At 39.6% G+C, this 9,340-nt stretch overlaps 1 pseudogene; it reads left to right on the forward strand.

Moving 5' to 3' along the window:
- The first annotated feature begins 5,577 nt into the window (after nt 1–5,577).
- Nucleotides 5,578–5,752, forward strand: LOC112548136 (annotated as a pseudogene).
- The last annotated feature ends 3,588 nt before the right edge of the window (nt 5,753–9,340 follow it).

A 9,340-nucleotide genomic window follows, 5' to 3' on the forward strand; every position in this document is an offset into this window, starting at 1 on the left:
CCAAATACAGCCACTACACTCACTAAGTATCTCTGCCTTATATTTTTGCATAGGCAATGATATATTAGTAGTAAGCTTTTGTCTTGCTTATGGGGCTTTTCCCCCTTTCCCTTTCCTCTTCCTTCTCTTTATTTTTCTTTAGCAGTATTCAATGCCTTAATGCAACCTTCACTTTTTCTTCAATATTCTTTTGCCTTAAAGCTAGTGGTTGGAAGCTGACAGCATCATCTATTTCTAAATTTTCTTAAAGAAACTATCAGGTACAGTTTATCTTTTTAAGAGATTTCAGGAAAAAAAATCAGTGCACAAGAATTATAGTCATATTCATGTTTTTCCAGTCTGCTCTGACCCCTGCTGGCCAGGATTAGATCAGATTGTAATTTTTTTTTAAATGTAAGCTTTTTTATTTTCCTTCCCTTAAGTTTGTCCTGTGAACTTTTAAAATAGAAAAAACTTTGAAGGTCCTTACCAATACCTCAGGTGAGATGCATGGCTTCATTTTTCTTAATTTCAAGCCCAGTGTTATTACTAGGTTAGTTTGAAGAATAGACTCTTAGCTGCTGTTCATAAAGCAATGAGATGGTGTTGGGGAAAATCTAAACTAGCACAAACACCTTCCTCTCCATTTACACAAACTATTTCTTTAAAATATGAACTGAATGTGAATTTAGTGCTCATGAAAGATGGGGCTTAATAGCAACAATTTGTGCCAGACATAACACGGTCAGATGCTATGCAAACTTCCCACTGCAGCTCAGTCAATGTACTTCAGTCCTGACTTGTTATAATCTTGGGCCTCTCTTGATGGACAGAATGTTTTTTTTGTGAAGTGTATAAATGCTGACTAAGATTAAATCACATTTGCCATAAGCCAGGAGGAAAGGCAAGAACACTAACCCATTCTGCCCTCTGTCTCTCTATGCTAACCCCAGTGAATTAGCACCTGCTTTCCAGACCCTGGCTTCCACTTATGCTTAGATATGTACCTACGCAAACACTTCTGGTGCAGACACACCTGCAAATGCAGGAGTCAGAGGCCACACACACGCACACGCGCGCACACACAGCAGTTTAGGTGAAGTTGAAACTTCATTGTAAATCAAGCCTTCAGTAATTATTTTATCTTGTTTCATTCTAATTTTATGGCTGCCATTAATAATTTTCATTAGCAAAAAAAAAGATGGACCGATGGCTATCATAGTCAAAGTGAAAATGGCACTAACAAATGCCACATTGTTTTTCCAGAAACACTGTCAAATAACATGGGGGGAAATGCCACATAATCTCTATGCCTTAATTTCTTTGTCAGAAAAATAATTTTGCAATATAGAAACACCATGCAATTAGTCATTCCTGAAATGTATTGTTTACCTGTGGAGACAGTGTCTTTATAGACAACAGACTACTGCAAATATGTGAAGACCTCCTGATGTTTTTTCATTGCCCATTGAAGAGGTGAGTATATTGCAAATTCCTCTAAGAATTAACTGTCACCCTTTGCATATCATCAGTACACCTGACACTGCTGTGATTCATAAAACACCCTAAAGAATCAGGGTCCAACTATACAGTTGGTCTAATAAAAATATCTCTGATTTAAATAGTTGATAAAGTGCAAATCTACCCTGCCTTCTGCTCATAAAAGATATCACAAAAACACCTTGCCTCTCATATATTTTCTAGACTGCTACGTTGCTACAACAAACCTTCACAACCTCCCCTGGTATACTGAATACCTTTGACCCTTTTAAATTTAATCAGTTAATCACAGTTTAGCCATTGCCAGATTGGCCTAAGGACAGCACATTTTTGGTATCTTAAAAAACTTTTACATTACTTTGGCTTAATTTTAACATATCATCTATGGTAATAATTGGCTAGTGGGAATCTAAAGTTCTTAATTATGGCATGCTGAGGCGGAGGGGAGGGAGCGGGGATTTAGCCATTTTGAAAGTGGTTTGTGTGCACTGATCTTCTGTTCTGTTACAGCTTTAAACCAGTTTCGGATCATGTAAACTGGTTTATGTGCAATTTCTGTTGCTAGGCAAAGTGGCTCTAAGACACTATGGTGAGACACCCACTCATTTAACTCACCCACTGTTGCAAGTCATTTATCATCCCTTCTTCCTTTTCCCAGATTTCTCTCTTAGGCCTTCCCTCTGCTTCACTTTTATTAATTCTATTCATATTCTTCCATCACACCATTACTTCTCATTTTCCAATGTTTATTAACTCCTGTGTGTTTTAATTCCTGCCTACCATCTCACTTTAACCTGATCACCTTCCTAGATATACAGGTTCACCTATAATAAAAGTAAATGTGGAGTTTATTTACATGTCTAAAAATATATCTCCTCTTACCTTTCTATTAACTGTCATAACACTATGCTTTACCTGTGCTTAAATGATCAATTTCTGTAATTATTTATTTAGTAAAAATTTCTACCATGCTTTGGGTGGTTTGTAATGATAAGTTATATATAATTTTTATATATATATAATCATATATATATGTGTGTGTGTGTATATATATATATATATACACACACACACACACACACACACACACACAATTATATATAAATATATATTTACAATTGAGGGTTTTTATTCAACATACCTTTCAATAAACATTTGAAAATACAGGTTATTCAGATTTCCATCAATTCTTGTTAAGAAATGTTTCCCTCCCCTCCACCCGCCAAATGCTGGAAATGAAAAAAATAGTAGCTTTGTCAATTTTTTCTTTGTTTTTGCTAAAAAATAAACAAATCTTCATTTAAAAAGGAGAAAATTTGAAAGTTATATTCATTTTACAGAGCTTTTCCTTTATTTTTCCTTTTTCTTTTTCTGCTTTCTCTCAGAAAAAAAAAAACAAATTAATTTTTTTTTAAATGGATACCTGTCATGGAAATTTCATTTTCAGGAAAATTATTTCAATTTCAGGAATATTTTCAATATGGATTTGTTACAGGAAATTCATGATCAGTGTCTCAGGGCACTAAGGTGCTTGCTCCTTTAAGGGCAGAAACTGCCTAGAGAGAGGGTCCTAGCAGCCAGACAAAATCCCCACAGGTGCAGGTTGCTGTGGCAGCAAGCTAATGAGGGAATTAGCCTGCACCTGCACCTGATCAGCTCACCGGAAGAAGGCAGGGCCCTGGGATTATATAAACCCCAGGGCCAGGACTAGAGAGTTAGTTCTCTGGCAGCAGCCAAAGGGGAAGGAGCTCTCATAGAGGAAGCTACCTGGAGATGTTTGACTGCCTGTTCTGATCCTGGTAGGATTAAGGGGCTCATAAGTGCTGGGGGTTGGGGGGGAAGAAGACCCATTAAACTGAGAGAGAAGCTTGCCTTTTTAAAAGAGATAGTGTAGACCCTATGTTATTGTTGTGTTGTAGCCCAGGGGCTTGTGCTTTCTGTTGTTATTTAAACAGGTGGGCTGAGCTGAGGCTATTGGGGAGGAGGAGGCCTGATTGGGGAACACTACAGTGTGGAGAGCCCAGCACCAGAGGGGGTGCGGTTACTGAGGCCAAACTAAAGTGAAGCTTCAACATGAGACGACAGAGACTACATACCATCTGCAAGGCATGGGGTGTGATAAAGGGATGGTTTGGAGTCACGCATCTAGCCCATAAGGCTTGGGGGTATCTTAAGGCACCTCCTGAGTGTGGGACCCAATAAAGTGGTCCAACAACCCATAGGGTTCAGAGGAGTCTGTCAGGACTGTGGCCAAGCAGCAACTCAAGGGCAGCCTCCCAATTCATCATTTATATCAGCAAGACATGGCAGGAGAGATTAGTAGGCACCCACAGGAGCCGACAGTCACGATGCCCTAGGGACATTACAGCCATCCCTGGGGAGGCTGTATCATGACAATCAGCTCTAAGGAAAATCTGAGTTTAGCTTTCTGCTAGATAACTGATTGACTTAGTTAATAATGCCGATGAGTTCAATGATCATTGTGATTGTACAGTTTGGTTATTAGATGGATCTCATGAGATAAAATTTACTGTAATTTGTTTAAGTTACAGTCATCGGGCAAATAAATGTGGAAACATGATGATTTAAGTTTGGTAAAACTTACGTAGTAGATGCAATTCTTATCAAAATCCAGTGGAGGGCCCTTCTACATGTGCAGGTAAAGGTACAATGGCATCTAATGCATGATCCAAACAATTGCACCTCCTTGTATGCCCCACATACATGGCAGGAGGCGTGCGTGACTGTGGGATAACACATTAGATCCCATTGTGCCTTACTGCTGGTGCTATGGGAGCTTGATCCCAGGCTTTCCTATGCAAGCTCCTATGGCTGAGAGGCCCGTCAGCTGAGGGGCTCCCAGCCATGAAAGTATCCAATGCACCCCCGCATCTGGGAGAGGTAGCTGCTGTGATCTCCCAGCTTCAGGGATGTGTGAATGCTGCAGGGACCCAACATTCGCAGCTTCTGGGCTCTGGGTCGTGGCAGCTGCAGGGAGCTGCTGGGATCCAGTTGGCAGCTGTTGAGACTGAGAGTACACTCAGTTACAGGACGCTCCACCCAGCTGGGCATGGTGCACCCTTAGCAGGGGGTCGGTTAACAGGGCTCCCAGCCACAGGGGTGACCATACTACTGGTGTAAATTAAAGCTCGATAGCAACCATCTATAAAGTTAGTACACATTTTCGAGGTCTAATTTTATAATTGTTTGGAGATTTGTATGGTGTGATAGTACATTGCATGTGTAGCTGGTCTCTGGGTAATTGCACAATTAACCAGTTAATTGCACAATACCTATAATGTGTAGATGGGGCCAGAGCTTCACTATTTACTACGAACAGAGCATCTCCCTTAGATATGAAAATTAATAAACCTACCAGTTGATATTTAACTGGTCTGATAATGAAAAGTTAGCTTCTGAAAACTATTTTGTGTTTGGAAACTGAAATTATAATTATTGTATTTTGTAAACTTAAACTTGCATAAACTGTGTTAAACTTTTTAGGTTTCTAATATATGGGTGGTAATGCTAGGATGATGTTGTAGTCATGATGGCCCAGTAAGGCCAGTTTCAGACCTGATAAAGAAGGTCTTGCATTCAAAAGCCTGTCTAGTTCTATTCCAGCTATGCAGTTGATCCAATAAAAGATATCACCCTAAGAAATCCTTGTCCCTCATAATATATGGGAGGTCATTTTGATGTACAGTTTGCAAGTAATATAGTTCATTAAAAAAAGAATGTTATTTTAAAGCATTTAGAATTTTCTTTCAATAGAGGAGATTGGAACTTGTTGAAAGGGAGAAAGTTTCCTCTATGACCAAATCATGCCTTTAGCACTTTCTGCTGGGGATGGGATGAGATGATTTAAAAAAAAAAATCTATAATCAATAAAATAAAAACACAATTAAATATGAAGTTGGGTATTTTGTGCAGTAATACAATATTATATAATTAGGCAAACAATGTTTTTGTATGTCCTGCACACAAAAACACTGTTGCATGATTATATAATATAGGAGTCACTATTAAGAGCCTTTATCCTCTGAGGGGTTCATAATTCCTCTCAGTTTACCTTCTGAAAATGAAGTGTTTAAATGTATTTTAACCTGGCAGGGGATAGCCCATGATCCTCTCCGCCAATTCAGTATAGTTATAGGGTGAGGCCTACCCCTTGCACTCTGGGCAGGCTGACCCCAGCAAGCTTCTCCAAATGAGGGAAACTTGACTCCACAATTTTGTGGTAATGGGGGGACTGTGTTCCCACTTTCCCCGTGACTTGCTTTTTGGCCTTTTGCTTGGGGGTATCTGAGCCCTAAGGCCACCCGGGTTGGGGCTTGCACGTAGGATGCCTGCCATGGATTTGGGGAATATCCAAAGCCCCAGTCCGATCCTATGGGTCTGGGAGGGAGGATATTTGCCCAATGGTAGCCACACAATCTTGAATGATCTCTCAGTCAAAATTTGGAACTTGACCAAAGTCACGTTATGCTTGGGCTTTGCCCAATAGAATTCAGAGCTGATTTGGCCCTGGGGGGGGGGAGGGGAAGATGTATATGAAGCCACAGTAAGGTACAGGACATTATTTTATGGAAGGACAGAACTATAGACCCAGAACAGCATTTGTTCTTCAGTACACTGCTGTCACGATGTTGACCAGTCAAGGCTTGGCCCAGTCCCCATTTTATTCCATCCACATCTGTGGAGTCCCTGTTACCTAGATGATATTGGTAAGCACTTTATAAGAGGTGCCTTTTTCAAGCCACAGACTGGAACAAACTGGCTCCGGTCTATTGTAGGCCAGATAATTTCCACAGCGTATCAGCAGCAGAGAGGACGGGAGAGCTATTTCTGCATCTCCACTGGAGCCACACTGCTTGCACCTGGACACATGCCACCAGCACTTCTCTGAAATACTTGTGCCCTGGCTACAGTGCAAGTCCAGCTTCTACCCACAGTGGAGATGTGCTGGGACCAGGGAACTGGAACCTGCTTCCATGCTGCTCTAGCTTCTCCCTGCCTCTACCCCACCTCTACCCCGCCCAGCTTGTTCTCGCAACAGTCTAATACATAGAGAAGGAAGAGAGCCACAGTCTGTACCATCTAGAGACTGTAAATTTTCTTTACATTCACTTAGTTGCAACAAATTTTAGCAATCCATTTTAGTGAGGAGAAATGAATGGTTTACATTGGCCTGATCCTCATTTGAGAATGAGGGATAACATTTCCTTGCAAACTGGAGATGTAAGGGTTTCCCTCTCTAAGCTGAATCACTTTGCTCTCAACCAGAGCAGTGATTCTCAACCAGGGTGCCACAACATACTTTTAAGTGTGCCATGGGGTATGGTGTAATATTAGTCTGGTTATGTATACAAACTCCTACACATGAATCACTAGATGAACCCAGAGATAGGAATTGATAGTGTCAAAAAGTGTCTGACCTGTTGTGACTTTCCAAGGTCTTTGTAGCAAAATAATTGATTTATTATTTTTCTGTAGTCAAAAAGTGAGTGAAAGATAAGAGCTGGCATTTTCTGAGGGGTGCCTTGAGTCAAAAAAGGTTGAGAACCACTGAGCTAGAATCTTCACCCAAGTGCTGATGTCTTGTAGGCCATCTGACAATATAATAGTTGAATCAATTGTAAATGAGAGAGTTGAGAATCACTGGTATAGATTTGGTAGTTAAACCTATGGCATTTAGCTGTCTCTGCTAGTGGTCTTATTAGATATTGAAGGCAGCCAGATGCAGTATGGAGCCCTATCTCTTTAGAGAGGAACAGCTGCTATTGATCACTACTCAGAGCTAAGCTGTACAGGAATGACAGGAGCTATTTTTATAGGGCCATTCCTTCCTGATATGCCATGTAGTCACATTAGTAGTACCTTGCAGATGCATCTGCCTGTATGAGCATAGAGGCCATCTCTCTTTGCTTTTCACTGACATTACAAATGGTGGCAGATACTGTCCAGATTGCTCCTCATTGAAATCAGGAGAGATTTCTTACCTTGTAAACCCAGGGGAAGGCCTGATTGTTCTCTTGTGTTTGTAGGCAGCCTTCCACAGTAAAGTTCCATCTCCAATCATGGCTGTTCCATATTAGCACATACACCTAATAGCAACAAGAATGGAGATTACCTAACTACATTAGAAAGAATAGCTGTTTGTGGAATGGTAGGCCTTCTCAAACACCGAGGCCAGATACAGACATTATACTTCTGCTGATATAAGTGATTGGAAACTGGTCTAAACCCATAACAACAGAAGTTTAGCATACATAGACTGGCTTAAAAATGGCAGAACTCAGTGTAAGATTTGCCCTCCTCACCAAAGGGCGAATGTGTGTTCTGTTTGCTACTGATCTAACGTACACTGCTTACAGAAAACCACATAAGTTAAATCAATTCCACCTCAGACTTTTTGAATGCCTGTATCTGGCCACAGAAGAGAAAAGGAAGAAAAAAGTAGTTTTATAAAGAAGATAACGATCTCTTTTGAAGTAGTAGACAATTACAGCTATATATTTTACTGCAAAGACACTTTTCATGACAAATCCAAATATACTATTTGGCAGAGACTGATACTTGTTAAGGAGGATGGAACAGAACAAATAGAGAAAGCAAAGTGGAAAAAAAATCCAGAACCCAGTAATATTTACCCGAGGGCTTGGAAAGAAATACAATCTTAAAGAAGAGAAAAAGGGATGAGAACATGAAATATATAATTAAAAGTAGCAACTGTATCTGTGGCCTGGAAAGATAAAATGATGACTACATTTAAAAACAGAGCCAAAAGGGATTTTGGAAATTACAGGTTGAGGTCAAGGTAATGTCAAGATAAATCCTGTCCAGAAATATTTTATATTACAGAAGTGCCCTATTATGTTCCCCACACAAAAAATATTCCGGCTCGTATTTGCATTCAGACATCGCACAAACTCCTCTACAGCTCAGACTCTTCTCAGTCTGTGAAAGTATTCAAAGACAATAATGAACTTTCCATCTTGGAAATGTTACTAACACATTGTGCTAGGCTAACATTTAAAAAAAAAAAAAAATTTAGAGGCCATCATTGCCCACTGCTTCACTTCCATTTTTGATTTATTTGAGATTGGGCATGATAATGTCTTACCAAAATGATAATCTAGAAATAGTAAATAGTTCCTACTGTTAAAAAGTTAATTATATTTAAAAAGTAACCCAACCCACATGAACTCTAGTTGCAAACTTAGACCAAGTCTATTCAATTTGTAGATGTTTTGCAACAGGGAGACAAGAAAACACATCTAATTAAAGACGGCAAGACAATCAATATGCACACTGTTATACTAATCTGTCATGTTCCCAGCTAATGCTCACCTAATGTACAGGCATAGACAATATTTTAAACTTCAGAATCTGTATCAAGATATGCTATATTACATTTCTGAGTTAAAGTACAGTCAGACCAGGTACTTCTTTGTCTGATTTAGGATTAATTAATAAAGGAAATAAATCCTTAATTTTAGTTGGAAAGGTGAAAGATTAGCCAGAAAACTGCTTCCCTGTAGCATGCAGAAATCAAGAACAAGAAGACAATAGCAGAAGGAAGTGTGGGAAAAGAGCAAAAGTATCCACTTTCAGCTTCAGTGCTTAAAGGGAATTGGCATTCCACTCAGCATAGACTATATATAAAGTTGTGCTTAACAGGCGCTGAAGCTAGTGGCTGTTTTGGTCTGGTTCATCTGCCTTTCAGGATTCTTGCTTCTGTTTATGTGGTTCCAATTTTAATTTATTGTTTCTTATAAGTTTAAAATTTCCATTTGTAATACAGTAAAGTGAGGTTTTTTAATGGTCTGCCAGTTATGAGAATGAAGTATTCACTCTT

Source organism: Alligator sinensis, unplaced genomic scaffold (assembly GCF_000455745.1).
Source record: "Alligator sinensis unplaced genomic scaffold, ASM45574v1 scaffold104_1, whole genome shotgun sequence".
NCBI classification, from domain to species: Eukaryota; Metazoa; Chordata; order Crocodylia; family Alligatoridae; genus Alligator; species Alligator sinensis.